General features: G+C 43.6%; 1 long non-coding RNA gene across 1 annotated transcript; it reads left to right on the forward strand.

Annotated features, from left to right (window-relative positions):
* The first annotated feature begins 7,801 nt into the window (after positions 1 to 7,801).
* On the forward strand, positions 7,802 to 9,892 carry LOC117546049. Its single transcript, XR_004568929.1, has 3 exons — positions 7,802 to 8,581; positions 8,624 to 8,651; positions 8,694 to 9,892. It is a non-coding gene; the product is annotated as an uncharacterized LOC117546049 (long non-coding RNA).
* The last annotated feature ends 12,608 nt before the right edge of the window (positions 9,893 to 22,500 follow it).

The following is a 22,500-nucleotide window of genomic DNA, read 5'->3' on the forward strand; positions in this document are numbered from 1 at the left end:
GACCGGAGCGTCTGCTCACTGGAGGGTCAGAGAGAGAGAGACCAGAGCGTCTGCTCACTGCGAGGGTCAGAGAGAGAGACCGGAGCGTCTGCTCACTGCGAGGGTCAGAGAGAGAGAGACCGGAGCGTCTGCTCGCTGCGAGGGTCAGAGAGAGAGAGACCGGAGCGTCTGCTCACTGCGAGGGTCAGAGAGAGAGAGACCGGAGCGTCTGCTCGCTGCGAGGGTCAGAGAGAGAGAGACCGGAGCGTCTGCTCGCGCGAGGGGCAGAGAGAGAGAGAGACCGGAGCGTCTGCTCGCTGCGAGGGTCAGAGAGAGAGAGACCGGAGCGTCTGCTCACTGCGGGGTCAGAGAGAGAGAGACCGGAGTGTCTGCTCATTGCGAGGGTCAGAGAGAGAGAGACCGGAGCGTCTGCTCACTGCGAGGTCATAGAGAGAGAGAGACCGGAGCGTCTGCTCGCTGCGAGTGTCAGAGAGAGAGACCGGAGCGTCTGCTCACTGCGGGGGTCAGAGAGAGAGAGAGACCAGAGCGTCTGCTCACAGCGAGGGTCAGAGAGAGAGGGAGACCGGAGCGTCTGCTCGCTGCGCGGGGTCAGAGAGAGGAGACCGGAGCGTCTGCTCGCTGCGAGGGTCAGAGAGAGAGAGACCGGAGCGTCTGCTCAGCGAGGGTCAGAGAGAGAGAGACCAGAGCGTCTGCTCACTGCGAGGGTCAGAGAGAGAGAGACCGGAGCGTCTGCTCGCTGCGAGGGTCAGAGAGAGAGAGACCGGAGCGTCTGCTCGCTGCGAGGGTCAGAGAGAGAGAGACCGGAGCGTCTGCTCACTGCGAGGGTCAGAGAGGGAGACCGGAGCGTCTGCTCGCTGCGAGGGTCAGAGAGAGAGAGACCGGAGCGTCTGCTCGCTGCGAGGGTCAGAGAGAGAGAGAAGAAGAAGGGATGAAGGGGTGTATGTGCAAGGGGATTTCGTGAAGCCTGTGAGCACAGGGATGAGAGAAAGGTTGACATGAGCTGCGACATGTCAGACACGGAGAGAGCAGGCACAGAGGGCGATATGACCTGGCCCCCACCAGGGGGTGCTGGTGAGTGGGCTGTGTCCGAGGAGGAGGACGGAGGCCTGCGCGCCGCACGGTGGTTGGCTCTGGAGCAGGAAGAGCTGTGTGCGTCGTTGTTCTTGCCTTGTGCTGCTGTAGGCTTTGTAGAGGTTGAACAGTCTAGCCTTGTTGTCATTTCGGTGAAAGTGGATGCCGTTTTCTTTCAGGAAACGTTGGAGTTGAATGACTGTCCACCTCCTGAGTTCGGCTCCGTCCGAGAGGCATGTCGAGTGCGCCGCTGCGAGTGGCCGGGGGCTGCTAATGAGGCAGGCTGCCGTTGGTGGGGAGATTGGAGCTGGCTGTGCCTGTTGTGGCCCCGGTTGTTTGCCCTCGCTGGCGGAGTAGACGAAGCCTGGGACCTGTCTGGAGTTGGAGGTGTCTCGTTGGGGAGCTTGAGTGGGAGCGGTTGCGGCTGGTGTGTGGGACACTGATTGCCGAGCGCACGCGGCTCCGTTCGGATGCTTGGCTTAGATCCAACTGATGAAACGTGGATGGCGGGTAGCCGATATCGAAGAGATCTTCGTCTGACTCCGGTGAGTTGATCAGCAGTTCGGGATCCATGGTAAGTTGAATATTCTCGTGGTAGCGTTTAGCTTGTTTGAACCGTGACGACGCACGGCGTGAATCACGGTCTGGCTGTCAGTCCTTGAAAGGATGGAGACGAGCAGTGGCCGGAAGTTTTGCCGGATATAAATAGGGGTGGCCGTGGGTTCGAGGGCAGGAGTTTTAGGCGTGGCCATGCTCCTGAACCTATGTTCTAATTTGGTGCAGTTACATTATAATCATGAGTAGTTTCCAAATTGAATTGAATAAAAGGCAACATGTGTTCAATAATTCACTCTTCAATTCCTGCATGGGATCATTATTGATCACCTTATTGTTACATCTCTGTCATCTGCAAAATACTTGTTACGTTTTGTTGTGTTTTCCAGAACCTTGCATAAGCATGTAGATGTAGAACCAGGGTCGGCGTTATGGGGGGGTCATTCGCGGGCCATGCCCCCCAAATGAGTCACTGTGCCCCCCCAACGCGGGGTTGGCAAGCCTTTCCACTTTGCCGTTTATTTCTTTTTTTAATCATAAAAGTGAAAACGTTTCCACTAAAGGTTTTTTTTGTGTGAAATACGTCACAAATAAAGAATACAAATATAAAACACAGCCTGAGCTGTGCTCACTGCTGCTCTCTGATTGGTGTGTTGCTTGACCAATTACCCCCCGACCTTTTTGTTTTGTTATCATTACGTGGCTGTGTGTTAGATGAAAGCCCAGTGGCGATCTGTTCATCTGTTATACTGATTATACAGTAAAGCCATCGAAAAATATATGATATACAGTACAGTACAAGTACATGGGTCTCTGTGTTTCATTCAAGCTCGGCTCTCTGTGTGTGGCACGAGCGCATTTTGTGAGTGCGCGAGCGGTAAACGTGGAATGTTTGTTGTTAGCATCTGGTTAGCTAGCTATGCTAACGGATATAAAGAGCTGTTTCTACACCAAGGTGGAGGAGAGTCCTCTCCTGTCAGACTGAGAGGATCTTATAACGTCAGCTCAGTGAGGTAAGGACTCTCTCAGTGTTTAGATAGTTCACTTTAGTGTAAGTTATCTCAGTGGGTCTCAAACGGTTTGGTCACCATTTATGTAGTATTTGAGGAATACCTTTATATGATCATTATAGTTATTAAAGAGAGAATACATGAAAAAACGGGTATGAAATACTATAGGAACAGTAACACAAGAATACAGTTTAAAAAGGGGAGTGATTAGTAAAAATAATCCATTAAGAAAAAGTAAATCTGTGTACAGTTCTGTTTCATATGGATGCTGAGAGGGCGTATGGCACTCTCAAACTCTTTCCAGGACATGTCGGGGGCCCTGCCTGCCAGTAGCTTTGCCGATATCTGTGTTGATAGGTAATAGATTAAGAGCGGTGAATCATAGAAACAGGAAGCGCTCAAACGTTTGTGTGAGTTTATCTAATTTAGCAGTGATTCCATGTCAGCCACAGCTTGTTACAAAAAAACATGACTGATAGTGTGTTTAACAAACTTAAACTAGCTTTATTAAATGTCAGGTCTTTGGCAGGAAAAACATTTTTAATCAATGATTTTATCACTGAGCACAATCTCGATTTATGTTTTTTAACAGAAACTTGGATTGAACAAAATAACAGTGCAGCTGTTCTTATCGAATCAACCCCTCCCAACTTTAGTTTTATGAGTCAGGAAAGAATGCATAAGAAAGGGGGTGGAGTTGCTATTCTGTTCAATGATTCCCTTCAATGCAGGAAGACATCGTATGGAAACTTTGATTCTTTTGAATATGTGGCCCTTCGGCTGAAATGCTCCTCTCGAGCTCTGTTCCTAATATCTATAGACCACCCAAATACTGTGCAAGCTTTTTGATGACTTTACTGAACTGCTGTCTATAGTGTGTATTGACTTTGACCGTCTAGTCATTGTTGGTGATTTTAACATCCATGTTGACAACCCCCAGGACAGAGGGGCTAAGAACTATTTTGTGTTCTTGATAGCTATGGACTGACTCAGCATGTGACGGAGCCCACGCACAATAAGGGGCACACTCTGGACTTAATTATCTCAAAGGGTCTGAATATCTCTAAGGTTGTGGTGACTGATGTTGCACTCTCTGACCATTCCTGTGTTTTCTTTGAGAGCTCTATTTCTGTTCACAAAAATGTTCAAAAAGAGGTAACCACAAAAGCGATATTTAACTGAAAACACTAGGGAAATGTTACTCAGAATTTCTCTTCCACACTTGCCCCCTGCCAACATCTCAGTAAATGAGCTAGTAGATCATTTTAATTCAAAAATTAAAAATGTTATAGATGCCATTGCTCCAACTAAGGTAAAGGAAGTGTCTGGCAAAGAAAATATCTCCATGGAGAAAGGCCATGACTGTGAAAACAGAAAAAAGAGAATGTCGAAAAGCTGAACGCAGGTGGCGAAAAAACAAATCTCCAGGTTCACTTTGAAATCTATAAAGAGAGACTTGGCCTTTATAATTTGGAATTGAAAAACGCACGACAATCGTTCTTCTCTGACAATCATTACCAAAACAAAAACAACGCACGTGCCTTGTTTGCTACCGTCGACAGACTAACTAACCCCCAGTGTCAGTAGCCTCTGAATTTCTATCCACCAGGGCGTGCAATGATTTTGCCTTTTTCACTGACAAAATTCAGAAAAATCAGACAAGCAGTCAGTGCCTCTGCATCAGGAACAGCAAATATGTTGTCCCTATCTCCACTTAACATCAATTCAGACATCATGACACAATTCCATCAGATTAATGATAAAAAACCTAGAGGACATTATTCAACTTCTGAATCCTCCTCCTGCTGCCGTTGATATTATTCCAACAGGATTTTTCAAAGATGTTTTGCCTTGCATGGCCTCAGATCTACTTCATATAGTAAACAAATCTCTTCACTCAGGTATTTTTTCCACAGGCCCTGAAAACTGCAGTCATTAAACCGCTCTTAAAAAAGAATAATCTAGATGCTTCAGTAATGAACAATTACAGGCCCATATCAAACCTCCCATTTCTAGGTAAAATCATTGAAAAAGTTGTTTTTCAACAGTTGAGTAATTTCTTGCATTTAAATAACTGTTTTGATGTGTTCCAGTCAGGCTTTCGTCCAAACCACAGCACTGAGACTGCTCTTGTAAAGGTCTTTAATGACATCCACTTAAACACAGACAGTGGCAGAACTTCAGTGTTAGTATTATTAGATCTCAGTGCTGTGTTTGACACTGTTGACCACAGCATATTACTAGACCGACTGGAACACTGGGTGGGACTTTCGGAAACAGTTCTGAATTGGTTTGAATCCTACTTAAAGGACAGAAACAACTTTGTTTCTATCGGTAAATACACATCTGAGTTGACAAATATGACATGTGGGGTTCCTCAAGGCTCCATCCTGGGGCCTCTTCTCTTTAACGTCTACATGCTACCACTGGCTCAGATAATGAAGAACAACAAAATAAGTTACCATAGCTATGCAGATGACACACAAATTTACGTAACAATTTCACCAGGAGACTATGCTCCAATTCAAACACTGAGTAAGTGCATTGAACAAATCAATGACTGGATGTGTCAGAACTTTCTCCAATTAAACAAAGATAAAACTGAGGTAATGGTTTTTGGAGCCAAGGCAGAACGTATAAAAGTTAGCACTGAGCTTCAGTCTGCAATGTTCAAAACAACAGATAGAGCCAGAAATCTAGGTGTAGTCATGGACTCTGACCTGAGTTTCAACAGTCACATTAAAACTGTTACTAAATCAGCCTACTATCACCTAAAGAATATATCTAGGATTAAAAGACTAATGTCACAGCAGGATTTGGAAAAACTTGTCCATGCTTTTATCTTCAGTAGACTGGACTACTGTAATGGTGTCTTCACAGGTCTCACTAAAAAAATCTATTAGGAAGCTGCAGCTGATTCAGAACGCCGCTGCTCGAGTCCTCACTGACACTAAGAAAGTGGATCACATCACTCCAGTTCTGAAGTCTTTACACTGGCTTCCTGTGTGTCAAAGAATATATTTCAAAATACTGCTGCTGGTTTATAAAGCACTGAATGGTTTAGGCCCAAAATACATTTCTGACCTCCTGCTAAATGATGAACCATCCAGATCTCTCAGGTCTTCAGGGACTGGTCAGCTTTCTGTCCCCAGAGTCAGAACTAAACATGGAGAAGCAGCGTTCAGTTATTATGCTCCAAATATCTGGAACAAACTCCCAGAAACCTGCAGGTCCGCTGCAACTCTGACTACTTTTAAATCCAGCAAGAAGACTTTTCTTTTTGTCGCTGCTTTTAATTGAACTATTCATATCTTAGACTGCACTGTAACTTTTATCCATGTACTTTTTTCTTTTAATGTTTATTTTATTAGCTTTTCTTTTAATGACTGATTTTAAATGCCATTTTCTTAATCTCTTTTATTTTTTGTAAAGCACTTTGAATTGCCTTGTGTTGAAAAGTGCTATATAAATAAACTTGCCTTGCCTTGCCTTGCCTTGAGAGATGTAGACTATCCATAGATCTCTTCATGTTGCTCTCAAAGTGCACCAGATTGATGCTTTTAACTTCAATATTTTAAAGATAATCTTCCCGGGGCAGCATGCCCCCAGACCCTCCTAGAGGAGCTTAGGTCCACCCCCACCTAAAACATGTTCACATGGATAGGATACTAAATACATTTGTACACTTTTTATATGGTGGCCTATGTCCATAACAAATCAAATCAAGTTTTATTTATATAGCACCTTTTTCAACGATTTTTGGTGGAGCCAAAGTGCTGTACATATAATAAAAAATAACCTACAGTAGAGACACTTTACAGCAAATACAACAGCACAGTTTGTGCAGAATATCAGTATGAGAAAACGACACCCTCTGTCCTTATATGTTTCTGTTTTGGTGGTCGTGCGACTCGTGCCACAACCGTGCATGTATGCACAAGTCATAGGTGCGCTATACAATAGCCCTGCACCCCTGCAATGTGTGTGAAAGACAATAGACTTTACAGCATGTTTTTTTAAATTGTAGTTGCGTTGGTGTTTGTGTGTTGGTTGTTGACGGCAGTGTGTGCCCCCCCTTGGTAAATGATTGCCCCCCCATTCGATTTGTTCTAGAGCCGACCCTGTGTAGAACAGATTGCAGATGGACAAGATAATCCTTGTTCTGTGGACAGGATTCAAACCGGGTTTAGAGCTGTTTCAGAAAGTCCTCCCAAGTTGTTCTAGAACTGATATCTCATAAGAATAAGACTTTAAAGGTGGGGTAGGTCATTTTGGAGAAACCAGCTCGAGTGGCTAGAATTTGAAAATACACAGCCGGAAGAAATCTGCCTCTTCCTCACAGAGCCCCTCCTCCAACACACACGAACGCGCACATGACCAATGAGGGCACGAGATCAGTGTGTGCCCAGATGGAAGGCTGACAGGCAGGTAGGCCATCCAATTACTTTAGCCGGCTCAGATGATTGGTCGTGCTTTTTACAGCGCCACGGCTTCAAAGCACTTCAGATATTCATTGCTATCGGGATGTTAAGAGCATTCCATGGAATATAACAACAAGTGTTTCTGAAGGGAATGACCAACCCCACCTTTGAGCAGTCTCAGTGCTGTGGTTTGTTGAAACCTAAAGAAACACCCTTTCAATTACTTGACACCACGTGCACAGACATTTGGAGGGGCTATTACTCTAAACTGGAAAAAGGGCCTCCCCCCTTTTGAAAATTGTAACTTTTTAATGTAAAAGAAACCATCGATTTTTAAATCAACTAAATTGAACAGTAATTCACATCTCATAACAAAATAAGCTAAGGCGACTACTTGCATTCGGTGACTTGATTTTATAAATGTTTTGCGGTCCATATCTCATTAAAATATCTAATGTTAGTAACTATTAAAGACAACATGGGGACAATTCTGTTCTAATGTAGTTTGACCATTGTAACTGCTGTGCAGTCCAGACATACTGATAAAATAGGGCCTCTAACTAATTACCTTAAATAAACTCACTAATTAATGAAACCAGTTCAATACGTATTATTCTTATTCCCATCATTCTTTATGAGCGCAGTCACGGTAAGGTATCTAATTACTTATTTAGTTAGTATTCCATCACTTAGTAACAGAGATGGTCAAACTGAAGTGGTAGAGACATGGCAGAAATCCTACAATGAAGCGGGACATTGAACTGTTCACCCGTGAGAGGGAAATCAAGAAAAGAGAGCGAGCGGCGCGTTGAGGGAGTTTACAGATGAGAAGACACAGAAAGACAGAAGCACAATATCAACAAGTAGGCCTACGCTATATGTAGGTGCTTTCTGTAAATAACCGACGGTATCAAGAGGAAGTCAAGTCCCCTGGGTTGTCGCCTATACTCTAACTGCCATGATGAGACAACTCAAAATCAAGTTTCTAAAATCCGACACTGAGGTGGTCTTAACCATATGGTCTTAACCAGTCTATGGTCTTAACCAGTCTATGGTCTTAACCAGTCTATGGTCTTAGCAGTCTATGGTCTTAACCAGTCTATGGTCTTAGCAGTCTATGGTCTTAACCAGTCTATGGTCTTAGCAGTCTATGGTCTTAACCAGTCTATGGTCTTAACCAGTCTATGGTCTTAGCAGTCTATGGTCTTAACCAGTCTATGGTCTTAGCAGTCTATGGTCTTAACCAGTCTATGGTCTTGACCAGTCTATGGTCTTAGCAGTCTATGGTCTTAACCAGTCTATGGTCTTAGCAGTCTATGGTCTTAACCAGTCTATGGTCTTGAAACACAGGTCTTTTATGTTGAAAATCACGCTGCCGTTTCCTGTCACCTGCGATTTATTTTGTAACTCCGGAGAACTCAAGTGATTAAGTCTTACTACTGTTATTATTATTATTATTATTATTATTATTATTACACTGAAGACTTTAAGCTTTCAGTCTGAAAATGCACTTTAAACGTGGAGGTCCCTTCATGCAGGTCCCCTAGTGGAGGTCCCCTCGTGGAGGTCCCCTCACGCAGGTCCCCTCACGCAGGTCCCCTCACGCAGGTCCCCTAGTGGAGGTCCCCCCACGGAGGTCCCCTCGTGGAGGTCCCCCCACGGAGGTCCCCTCGTGGAGGTCCCCTCACGGATCCGTTTGTCTTAAATACTGTTTTATACAACAGTGTTTATGCGCCATTTTAAGTTAAATATATATTATTATTATTAATAAAGAGTTGGTGTTAAAAGTCCCGGAAACTACCCAACTAATAAAAGTGGTTAAATCCAGGGTGTTTCTCAATGTCGAGGACGCTTCCTTGGTAGGACATGTGCTCCGAGTCGGGTCCATCAGAGGCTAGGCAAGAATCCTTCCTGGCATTCGGAGAACGAAGAATGGAACAGGCGAGCAAGTGTGCAGGTGTGCTTCATATGAGAGGCCCCGCCTTGCATTTTGGAAATTGGTCCGTGCGCAAAGCATTGTGGGGATTTTAAGACCGCCAAGGATACACTGGTGCATCCTCGAAATTTCCCGCAATGAAGGATTCAGCCCTCGGTAGAATTCCAAGCATCCTGGACATTAGAACAGTCCTTCGGCGAGACTCGATGACGTAGCATCCTTAAAATAGTGGCTCTGAAGGATCCTTCCTTGACATTGAGAAACACCCTCTGTCTCAGCTCCATCGAGGGTATTCTCAGTTTTACATACAAAATATAGTTTCTTTCTTGTAATTTGACTTTAATACATTTTCAAATATTAATATCAATACAGAATTCTCAGAATATGACCCCCCCCCCTCCAGCTCTGTATTATTATAATTTTTAAAAACTAAAATGGCTCGAAAACACTGTCGTATTTTTATTTGTGACTGTTTTTGGTCTGTTCTTGCTGCTTTAATGCTGTATTCACGTCACATGGATTACAAATAAACATACAAATCATTTCAGTTTTGGGAAGTTAAATACTCGCTCAGGTGAACTTCCTGCAGCCAAATAAAAACAATACAAATGTGTCCTAAACAAAGTCCTAAAGTGTGAAATGATTCCCACGATGTTATCTGCTAGCTTGGCTCTTATTGGTTAAAATCTTGAATTGAAAATATTCTAAAAACATTTATCTAATATCTGCTCCGTATAACAGATTTAATAATTATGATAAATGTCCTCGTTGTGGTTGGCCGATACAGCTCTCCCTGTTGCTGATTTGTTCATATGTATTGTCCTCCTCTGTGATTGGCTGAAATGTCTCTGATGCTGCTGAGAAGCTGAACGCTGAAATAAAACTAATGTTCAACGAAACTGGAGTTATTGAGTTTTTGTGTGAAAAAGTGTGTGTGTACGTGTGTGTGTGTGTGTGTGTGTGTGTGCAACAATTTATTATTCTATGAGGTAGTAAAGTTTAATTAGATATAGAAAACCTGCACATTTTGAGAAAGAAACAGAAATATTAATCAAGATTAAATAATTATACTTTACTTATATTGCTATTTCTTTGGAACACATTGAGAGATCTGCCTGGCAAAAAGATAAAGTTGACTTTATATCAATTGCATTCTGGTAAATTGTATATATTCATTGTAATCTGGTGAATGGTGGCTTACTTATTGTGTTCTGAATATTACTGGTTAAACTGGTGAAAGTTACCTAAAGCATTGCATCTTGGTCGAGATGACCTGAATCATTTTCAGCTTTACTTTCAAACTGTTTATGTTAGAATAATATTCAAAAGACTCGTTGTAACCCTGACCCTAGTTGGTCAAACATATGGTCCACAACAAGGCGGCCATCTTGAATTTAGTCAGATGTTCTACTTGGTGCTTTGTGCTGATGATCCATTACAGAGCACTTTACATTTCCACATGATATGCTCCGGGTTCTTCTGGTAATAACTGATCTTGAAGATGATTTAAAGGTCTCAGAAATGTATTGATTAGACATCATTCAAATGAAGCGGGCGATGCCATGTTAAGTATCAGCAATTCCTCTCTAACAGGAAGTGACATCATACGATCATGTGGAGGAGCTCCAGCATAAAGTGCTTTACCTTTGGGGTGGTGAATGAGCGACATTCTGAGATATAATTGTCACATAATGAGGTCAGAGTAATCAAGGAAGTACAACTCAGAAACCTACTTTCCATATTTGACATCGATACAGATCAAATGTTGAGCAGCTTGTTTCCCGACGTCGTGACGTTAAAAACAGAGATCCTTTTCCAGCAACTCGTGCACGTGTGATGTTGTGCACGTTGCTGTTTCCCCAATACATAGCACAAGCTGTGTTGACCTGATCCTGGCCTGTTGTCACTGTTCTAACTAGTCATATGTTAAGAAAGTGTTTTATATTATGTTGTAGTTTTAATTATGTTGTTTTGTGAAATCTAAATTAATATTAAACTCCCAAGGTTTTTGGAATACAACACTTTCCCCATAAATACACAAGTTGCTAAGAGGACTTTTTGGACTATAATGTTATTCGTGAACCCTTTTATCCACTAATCTACGCATGTGACAGTGTTGGTACGTTCTGGGTATTTCATAATACACTTATTTCCTTATCAATGAGACCCCCCCCCCTGTATTGCTTATCTAGACGCACCAGGCTTCTGAGGAAAAGGGTGGCACCTTTACTCCTTAATCTCCGCAGCAGAAGGGAGCGGCTTCAGAGCGATAACTGCTGCTGCTTCTCAACCTGGGATTTAGTTTGCTCTCCATCCATCCATCCATCTTCTTCCGCTTATCCGTGGTCGGGTCGCGGGGGTAGCAGTTCCAGCAGAGAGCCCCAAACTTTCTTTTCCCTGGCGACATCAACCAGCTCTGACTGGGGGATCCCAAGGCGCTCCCAGGCCAGCGAAGAGATATAATCCCTCCACCTGGTCCTAGGTCTACCCCTTGGTCTCTTCCCAGCTGGACGTGCCTGGAACACCTCCCTAGGGAGTGTTAGAGATTTGAAGGGATAACTGGTCCGCTTTTCAAATCTCCGCGCGTTCCTATGAAGCTGGTTATAATACAGGAAGGAATCCATATCTACAAAGTAACCGTTAACAATAATCTACTTTAATGGCAATATGACAATGCAATACAATCATTACAATACAACATGATATATTACAGTTATATTGTAATGCTTAAGGAGTAATGCCGGCTTACTCCTGCCCTGGTTCGCATACTGCAGAGCTACTTTCACCCGAGGGCAGCATGTGAAGAAGAGGCCGAACGCCAGGGATCCACCGGATATATACCAGAGTAAGAAGGAGGGGTTTGGTGTTAGGTCAGCTGGTCATCTCTTCAGGTCATCTCATTAGGAGACGCAACGCTGGCCAGCAGGAAACCAAACAGGCTCACTTTCCAACAAAAGGTCTCAAAGCCTGCATACCTACACCTCCCCCACAGAGCAATAAAACCCTGTTTACTCCAACCAGCCCAGAATTTTATAGCCATTTGTAGTCCTTACATTTATGAAAGGATAAAACAGAGAAATCAATATAAAACACAAACACAGGTATTGTTTGAACAGTATTCACTTAACTGCTACTGTTGATAACCACCAGAGAAACCCAAGAGACCTCTCTTAATATCACAAACACTGCAGCTAGATCTAAGTTGAATGCAAATCAGGACATGCTCTCACCTTCCCCCATCTTCCTTTGTCCTCAAAAACACATGTCAACAGGCCCCAAATGCAGCTCACAGTTTTACCCAAATTATTCCGATTTTAAGCTTATCCATAGTTTGCTAACATGAATAAATACAAATATAACTCTACAAATCCCCCTTTTTATCTCCTTCTCCAGAGATAAACTTAGACAAGGCATTTTGAAATATACCCACTGTCATTATTTTCTACTGTGTCCGTAAATCCATCCGAAGCTGGTATTTAGAGTACTTGAAACCTTCATGGAGACAGAACACCACTTTCCATGGCAGTGAAGGAACCATGAGGGGGTAGCTGAGTCCTAGAATCATCAGCCCCCCCCCCCGGAGGAATAGCCCACAAGGACAGCTAATAGGGAGGGGGAGATGCGGCTTGCCCTTCACGGGTGGAACTGATCAGAGCGAAGTAGACTCCTCTGCTGCCTCGACAAGTTCCCTGTGCCGTCCTGGCTTGCCGTGTCTTTGTCTCCCCAAATCCGCTGACAGCAGCTTCTGGGCTGCCTGCTAGAGAGATGTCTTCCTCCTCCTCGTCCTCCGGCCCGCTGATGGCGGCTTCCGGGTCGATGCTGTAGAGATGTCTCCAGGGTCCTGCTCCTCCAGTCCGCTGCTTCCGAGTAGTCCACGTCTGCCAGGGCCACGTCCGTCCTGATGTCGTCCCCTGGTCCTAGTAGGTGGTTTCCCCGCCGCACACTGGCTCCCGTGGTACGAGCTGTCCCCCTTTTCTCCCAGGCAGACGGCATGAGAGGTCCGCTGGGTCACTCGGTCGGGGCCGGAGAGCCTGGGGTTGAGCCACTTTGTCCTGATGACTTTCAGCCAGACGAACTCTGCTGTCGGCCTCGTGCTTCTCGGGTCCCCCTTTTGGCGCCAGCGACCTGTGTGGAGAAATCTGATACAACTCCCTCAAGCCTACGCTCAGCTGTTTTGACCCACTTGGAGCCTGTTGGTGGGGTGTCTTGAAACAACAGCCGTCTGTGAACAGGTTTTCCAAATTAATTGTAGCCCTCCTATCTGCCAGTGCAGCTTCAGAATCTTAATACTTGGATTGTGCCAACTAAATAAGAACCCCAACATCTTTAGGTAAACTAAATAACATATTTCAATAGCTCTGAATTTCTGACAAGCATCCGTGTTTATTTTTAAATGAAATCCTATTTAAAATCTAAATATAATATGAACTGCTAATGTTTCTGGCAAAGAAACACACTAATGTTATGGATTCAAAAACAACCACAATCACGATGCTAACAAAGTGAATGATTTCCTGGTGATACTGCTTCTACCTGTCAGTGCTTAGATATTATCACGCTGAAAAAATGAATACAGAATTCCAACAAACTGTCATCAAATGTCTTTCTATTATAAATGTAGATGAAATGTATATCCCCATAATGACCTAAATAATAAAGTATATGGCTCTTACTTCTTTACCAGGCTAGTTACATGATGTTGTCTAAATTAAATTCTGTCTCAATACACTACTATGTTTTAGCTTTAACTGTAATATGTTCTTTCTACATTTCAAACCTCAGTTGCTCTAATGTCTGTTAAAATATTACAAAATTGTTTCATTATCACAGGTCAACTTCTTCGGTTTCACAGTAGCCCCTTGGCCACTACTTCTTTGTTACCTGTTATAATTCAAATCAATATTTAGAAACATCTCAACATTCATCAAACAGTATCTTATCCCCAGATATGGAGCAGGTTAATTACATTCAATGCTCAGTCCTTAAAAGAAAAATTTAAATTGTGAATTTTACAGCCATGTTGACATTTATACCTTATACACACTCCCCCCTTTTTACACATGAAATCATGTGTAACAAAAGCCTGTAATGGGAGGGGAACAAAAACTGTCAGGTAATTGGTTAGGGACATAACCAACATTATTTTAAATTTGACATCATTATCATTATTTCCACAGTGAACACTTCAGTGAAAAGAAGTGTTCCTCTCCGTCCTTCAGGCCTAAAAGAAACAGAATCTTCAGATTTTAGTTTTACATTTGCAAACCGCCAACTCATGTGAGAGGAAAATATCACATGTGCGGTTTCCCCTTTTTGTGGAATTTTTAGGAAACCTCTCGTTTCCCTTGGAGCTCCAAAATAATATGTTAGTCCAAAAACATGCTTGGTTGGTTATTGTTTAGAATCATGCAGTTACACTGATCACATGCCGGCATTCATTCACACTCACACTGTCTGGTTGTCATGTGAAGTTTGGTCAGGTTCACCCCAGAGTCAGTCATCCACAGTGCCTTGTCAAGTTACACTGTCGGTCAGGGTCAAAGGTCAGTTGGTCTCCGTCTTTTTTGGCCATGTGTCGTGCTCTGCAGAGACTTTGACATTTCAGCATAGGCCAGTATCCTTTGTCTACAAAAATATGTCACGATTTCAACTATAAACTTGTGTACATAACTATTATCTTGAGTCAAAACATTACTAGGATCTGTGTCGCTCTGCATTTCATAGCTCATTATAATTCTGGTCTACTTAAAAAACAATGTTAAAGTCTTTTAGCAGTGTGTGGAACCTTGGGTGTCCGAACATGCAACAATTACTCCCTCCTTTATCAAGGATTTAAAACCGAAGTCTGGTAATAACTATGCCACAATGGTGAAATCAACACTTTAGATTGGAATTTAATATGTGGCTTGGCACTAGCCATTAATACAAACAAAGATTTGTCCTATAGAGTGGTTCCTAACCAATGAGATCACTACTTTATTCACACGTGAATAAAATGTCTTAAAGAATGAATTGTTAACATGATGAAAATATTGAAGAATATGGTTCTACTCTGTCAGTGTGTTTTAGGATGATTATCATTTTACTTTAATAGTTTCCTCTTTACTGCTATTTTTAATTTACCAAATGATTAATAAATCTTTCTGTCTTTACGTATTTATGAAGTTAATTCAAGTTATTTAAATGTGCGTTTCGTGAATAAGTGTGTTTATGTGTAACTCAACTCATTCCCGTTCTCCTTTTCCTCCTCCCCTGGTTTTCTCAAGCCGTGACCCCGGCCTCCTCACTTCTAATCGACCATGCCAACTCCTCTGATTCTGTCTTCTCTTCAGTCCATCAGCTGTTGAATCCATCCGCTGTAACTTTTGTAGGCAGCCATTGGCCCAGTCACATCTGCAGCCCCATCATGCCACTGTTGTTGCACTCCTCCTTTACAGTCTCTCTGCTGTTTTTATGGAGGGCGGATTCTGCTCTCATGTCTATTGTGAACTTCATGTCCTGTTTGAGGGACCGATGAGAGTTTGCCTCTTTGTCAGCATGCTGGTTTGGTTCTGGATGCCACAGGTGGAGATAGTTCTGGCTGCAGTCTTGATGTAGTCTTGTTGTTGTTGTTGGTTCAGCTCTGGTTCTCTGTCTGTACGATGGAGAAGGAGGAGTCTCCTGTTGGGTTAGGTCTCGTTGTCTGCTTGGAGGGTCGGGATCAAAGCCTTTCTAACTCAGAGGGGGAGTCCAGGTCCCGGTACACATTACCTATAAGAAGTCTAGCCCACTGATGTTAAATAAATCCAACCCTTTCCACTCTGTCTCTTTCTAATCATACTATCTGTCTTAGTTGTTAAATGCCATGTAAACAACATAATTAATGTCTACTTATGATATTACAAAAACTCACTCCAAAAATTGTTTCATCCATTGTTACATATTTACCCAACACAACTCTGAAATACTTACATGTTTCCAGCATCACATATTCCACACACTATGAAAGAACATCTCCATATCTTCTCTCATTTTAAATCCCACTGTTACTTCGAACAATAGTAAACCTGCAGAGCACACCAATCGGATCACAGTAATGAAATTTGAATCAAGTGTAGGCCTATGTCTTCTTTCTGAACATTTCGAGTGTAAAATGTGTTTTGCACAATGTATTTACACTACAGATTCTTGAGTTTACTCATCTCCTGGTGCTGTCGTTGTAAAAAATGTTCAATCCCTTATTGTTTTGTACCAGTTTTCCAAAATCAGTTATAATTAATATACTGGGAACGTGCTTCCCGTCTTCAATACCGGCCAGCAATGTAATGATTAAACTCTAAGCTCGCATAAGTTTCAAGGGTGTGATACCCCCTTTCAGCCACTAGATGGCAGCAGCAGAAGTTTCAAGGGTGTGATACCCCCTTTCAGCCACTAGATGGCAGCAGCAGAAGTTTACAGACAAAGGGAAACGCTCTACCTTGGTTTAATATATAACAGACCTCTGGCTTTAAGCTTTTAGCATTGGTCTGTTATTTAAACCCCAGTTTTAAACGGCGACTCGATCTGATTTATCGAGTTTCCAGGTTTTGCCGTGCAGGATTCAAACCTCGCATTCACACAAACTGCACCATCTCTACGCCACTCAGGAATAAGCTACCTGCAGATCCGCGCCAAACTGCTCTATTTTACGTCACGCAGGACTTTCGTCTACCTGTCGATCAACGTTTACGTTTTGTATATAACTTTCCTAACATAGTAAAATATGCATTGTATATTCCATTTAAACTATAAAAACACTGTGAAACGCCTACAGACAATCCTAAAGTTTTAGCGTATCCAATTACAGACAGGCGACTTACATCGTCTGCTTACCTTATTTGCAAAGTTGCAGAGTCCTGCTGATTGTCTGAGATGTTTGAAAGCGTCTGAATTCTTCCTCCGCTTCGTTATAGACGTCGGGTCACCATTTTGTTAGAGATTTGAAGGGATAACTGGTCCGCTTTTCAAATCTCCGCGCGTTCCTATGAAGCTGGTTATAATACAGGAAGGAATCCATATCTACAAAGTAACCGTTAACAATAATCTACTTTAATGGCAATATGACAATTCAATACAATCATTACAATACAACATGATATATTACAGTTATATTGTAATGCTTAAGGAGTAATGCCGGCTTACTCCTGCCCTGGTCCGCATACTGCAGAGCTACTTTCACCCGAGGGCAGCATGTGAAGAAGAGGCCGAACGCCAGGGATCCACCGGATATATACCAGAGTAAGAAGGAGGGGTTTGGTGTTAGGTCAGCTGGTCATCTCTTCAGGTCATCTCATTGGGAGACGCAACGCAGGCCAGCAGGAAACCAAACAGGCTCACTTTCCAACCAAAGGTCTCAAGGCCTGCATACCTACACCTCCCCCACAGAGCAATAAAACCCTGTTTACTCCAACCAGCCCAGAATGTTTATAGCCATTTGTAGTCCTTACATTTATGAAAGGATAAAACAGAGAAATCAATATAAAACACACAAACACAGGTATTGTTTGAACAGTATTCACTTAACTGCTACTATTGATAACCACCAGAGAAACCCAAGGGACCTCTCTTAATATTACAACCACTGTAGCTCGTTCTAAGTTGAATGCAAATCAGGACATGCTCTCACCTTCCCCCATCTTCCTTTGTCCTCAAAAACACATGTCAACAGGCCCCAAATGCAGGTCACAGTTTTACCCAAATTATTCCCATTTTAAGCTTATCCATAGTTTGCTAACATGAATAAATACAAATATAACTCTACAGGAGGCGCCCAGGTGGCATCCTAACTAGGTGCCCGAACCACCTCAACTGGCTCCTTTCGACGCGAAGGAGGAGCGGCTCAACTCCGAGTCCCTCCCTGATGACCGAACTTCTCACCTTATCCCTAAGGGAGACACCAGCCACCCTGCGGAGAAAACCCATCTTGGCCGCTTGTATCCGTGATCTCGTTCTTTCGGTCATGACCCATCCTTCATGACCATAGGTGAGGGTAGGAACGAAAATGGCCCGGTAGACAGAGAGCTTTGCCTTCTGGCTCAGCTCCCTTTTCGTCACTACGGTGCGGTAAAGCGACTGCAGTACCGCTCCCGCTGCTCCGATTCTCCGGCCCATCTCACGCTCCATTGTTCCCTCACTCGAGAACAAGACCCCGAGATACTTGAACTCCTTCACTTGGGGTAAGGACTCATTCCCTACTTGAAGTGGACAGTCCATCGGTTTCCTGCTGAGAACCATGGCCTCAGATTTGAGGTGCTGATCCTCATCCCAGCCGCTTCACACTCGGTTGCGAACCGATCCAGTGAGTGCTGAAGGTCGCAGACCGATGAAGCCATTAGAACCACATCATCTGCAAAAAGCAGTGGTGCAATCCTTAGTCCACCGAACTGCAGACCCCCTCCCCCATGACTACGCCTCGAAATCCGATCCATGTATATTACAAACAGGATTGGTGACAAAGCGCAGCCCTGGCGGAGGCCAACCCTCACCGGAAATGGGTCCGACTTACTGCCGAGGACCCGGACACAGCTCTCGCTAGTTTGCTCTAGTTTTTGTAAATATCTTTTTTTAATATCCCCAGTTTTTTTCCACCAAAGCAAGTGATGCTTAGCATGCACATTGGGTTTGGATTCACACAGTAGTGATACATACAGCAGTATTCATGTTCTCATAAGGGTTTCAGAGGAGCCTTTGAGTATGAACTTAATTGTCTCTAACCCTAAGAAGCACATGACATGTTTGACCCGCTGAGAAAAGGATGGAGGGGTTTGTTGCTCGTGTAAAATAAGCTCTATGTTCCACTTTCAGTTGTATCAGGCTATGTTCAGCAGAATAATCACAACAACATTTGTGAGTTGCTAAATCGAGCATTAGCATGGAAGAACTTAAAATGTTGAGATCTGGGCTTCCACCCTAATTATTGACTCAATGAAAGTACAAGCTTATCAAACCTGTGTTACAGTTAATGAACACGTCTGACTCTGCTGCGCTTCCTGTCAGCAGTTACTCATAACGTTGGAAGGACTTCTGTACCACGTTAACTAATGTTACTGATGTTCTTATTCTTTACTAGGATCCCCATTAGCACTAGCATGAGCATTAGCTATTCTTCTTGGGGTCCTCACACACACAAAACATACAACATACAATGTTAGGCTTCCTCTTTGCCTTATACCCACAACTATTTGACTGGCCTCTGGCTGATCACCCATAGAGCAGAATAAAACAATTAATGCATTTTGATATTTGCTTTTTGATAAAAATGCAAAACCTGATGAAAGATGTAATTCCTTATAGCCGCCATACTTTGTGTAGAATTTCTTAGTCCTTTGTTGGAAAATGAGGACTAAAACTATACATTTTAATTTGTAATCTAATGGCACAGAATGTCCTAACTCTAACCATACCTGCATTTCCACAAGAGGAAACACATTTCTTCTTCTTTTTGTTATTATCATAATGATGGAAAATATAACAAATGTGACACATTTAAAGAAAGCTCTTATTGGTACCAGTAAAGCCCCTGTCACACTGTCCCGAAATTGACACCCGATGGACACACGATAAAGGAAATGTTCAAATTCGGCTGTGATCGTAGCAACATCAGGCCATTCGTGAGGGCATCTAAGCCATCGTATGACCGCCGGTGGAGTTTCTCAGGCTCCGGCAGCAACTTCGTGAGCGGCAACTTCGTAAGGCACTCGTGAGGGCATCTTGTCAAATCGTGTCATCTTCGTGTTATCATCGGTGCATTCACCCTCACTCTGATCGGGGCGAATGCCCGATGGCACCGATGATAACAAGATGCCCTCACGATGGCCTTCCGAAGGGCAAAATTGACACACGAATTCAACACGAAAATGAACCTTCTCAAGGTCCTTCGGCAATTTTTTGGCATGCCAAAGATTTTGCCACCGCTCACGAAGTTGCTGCCGGAGCCTGAGAAACTCCATCGGCGGTCATACGATGGCTTAAGATGCCCTCACGAATGGCCCGATGTTGCTACGATCACAGCCAAATTTGAACATTTCCTTTATCGTGTGTCCATCGGGTTTTTTTATTGCAGAACAAAATCATGTAAATATATTATGTAAATAACCCAATTTGTGTTCTGTGAAACTAAAAAGGATATAATATATTATTTTAAAGGACAGTTGACAGGAAGTTGTTGTTGTTATGGAAACAACATTACGAAGAAAACGTAATATTTTCTACATATAACGACGGATAAAGTAAAGAACAAAGTCTGAAGATATCAGTACAGTATCATAGTACTGTAACATAATTGTTTTTGGTACTTTCATTGCAGTTGTATGTCTTAAATGTAATGTAAATGTTGCCTTCGTGTGTGGTTCGGGGCACAGTTCGTGCGAAATTCACAATTCCATATTCGTGTGTCCAACGGGTGTCAATTTCGGGACAGTGTGACAGGGGCTTTACAGAAAACAACGTTGTGTCTTTTAAACAGTAGAGACTGAAGAACATGTGCATGCATCAAATGTGCCTGTCACATAATATTAAAATGGTGAATTGGCGAAAACAAAGTAGTGATACGTACAGCAGTTTCCATGTTCTCACAAAGGTTTGAATGCTTTGCTCCTGTTTCTTGCTGAAAAGCGACATTGGGTCCCCTGAAAGGCGCTATATACATCTAAGTTATTATTATTATTGCTTTCTACAATTTAGTCAACCCGTCTGATGTTATAAACTACAGGCCTGTCTCTCTCCTCCCGTTCCTGTCTAAAACACTTGAACGCGCTGTCTTTAAACAACTCTCCTGTTATCTCCATCAGAACAACCTTCTGGATCCGCACCAGTCTGGTTTCAAGGCAGGTCACTCCACAGAAACTGCCCTCCTTGCTGTCACTGAGGAACTGCACACTGCCAAAACTGCATCCCTCTCCTCTGTCATCATCCTGTTGGACCTGTCTGCTGCATTCGACACGGTGAATCATCAGATCCTCCTTCGCACTCCAAGAACTTGGAGTTTCAGGCTCTGCTCTTTCCCTCCTCACCTCATACCTCAAAGACCGTACCTACAGGGTTACTTGGAGAGGGTCCGAGTCCGACCCTTGTCAATTAACTACAGGGGTCCCTCAGGGCTCTGTTCTTGGTCCCCTCCTCTTCTCCCTGTACACAAACTCGCTCGGATCAGTCATTAGCCCGCATGGTTTTTCATACCACTGCTACGCTGACGACAACCAATTAATTCTGTCCTTTCCCCGCTCAGAGACCCAGGTCGTCGCACGCATCTCTGCTTGTCTAGCTGACATCTCTCAGTGGATCATCACCTCAAGCTCAACCTTGACAAGACTGAACTGCTTTTCCTTCTGGGAAAAGATTGTCCCACTCTTGACCTAACAATCAACATCGGCACCTCAGTTGTTTCCCCGACTCAGACTGCAAGGAATCTGGGTGTGACCCTAGATAACAACCTGTCCTTCACTGCAAACATCGCTGCTACAACCCGCTGCTGCAGATACACGCTTTACAACATCAGGAAGATACGTCCCCAGCTGACCCAGAAAGCGACGCAGGTTCTGGTCCAGGCTCTCGTAATCTCACGCCTAGACTACTGCAACTCCCTCCTGGCTGGTCTACCTGCATGTGCCATCCGAACTCTGCAGCTCATCCAGAATGCAGCGGCTCGTCTGGTCCTCAACCTTCCTAAATTCTCCCACACCACTCCGCTCCTCCGCTCCCTTCACTGGTTTCCGATAACTGCTAGAATCCACTTCAAGACAATGGTACTTGCTTACCATGCTGCGAATGGATCTGGCCCTTCCTACATCCAGGACATGGTTAAACCGTACACCCCAGCGCGTGCACTACGCTCTGCATCAGCCAAACAGCTCTACTAGTTTATTCTTTACTGTCGGGCAGTGGCGATTCTAGAGTCTGTGGGGGCCCTAGGCAAACATTCACTGGGGGCCCCTCGAACCAGCTTTCATCGCCACGCACAGCCGACAGCACCCACCAGTCATTGTTGTTTTCAAAATGTAACTCCTGATGGTTGAATTTGTCAGGATTATATTCTAGCTCAGCTGAAAAGTCAGATTTATTCAGTTAGCTGCAACATGACATGTTACTTGTTAGACGCTTTTATCCAAAGCCACTTACATACTCAATACTGTGGACAATCCCCACAGGAGCACTTTGGGGTGTCTCAGGGACACAACGACATGCTGACTGCAGTGGGGTTTGAACCTGATCCCAACACCAAGGCGCTAACCACTGCGCCACACGCCTCCCCTACAATTGTGATTACTCATGATGTGTCTTTCTGTAATGCAGTAACCCACAGCGAGCACCTACATCTCAGAGCTTGATGTGTCCCTGAATGCAGCTGAGGAGCAAATGCTCCAATCAGATGGCTTCAACAAAATCAATGTCAATCTGAACAAAGGAGCAGGAGGAAATGCCATCTGTCTTTGGTACGAACGTGGGTCAGAATAGCCTTAAAAAACAACCCACTCTGTGGAACCCAGAGTCA

This window comes from Gymnodraco acuticeps, unplaced genomic scaffold (assembly GCF_902827175.1).
Source record: "Gymnodraco acuticeps unplaced genomic scaffold, fGymAcu1.1, whole genome shotgun sequence".
Lineage (NCBI taxonomy): Eukaryota > Metazoa > Chordata > Actinopteri > Perciformes > Bathydraconidae > Gymnodraco > Gymnodraco acuticeps.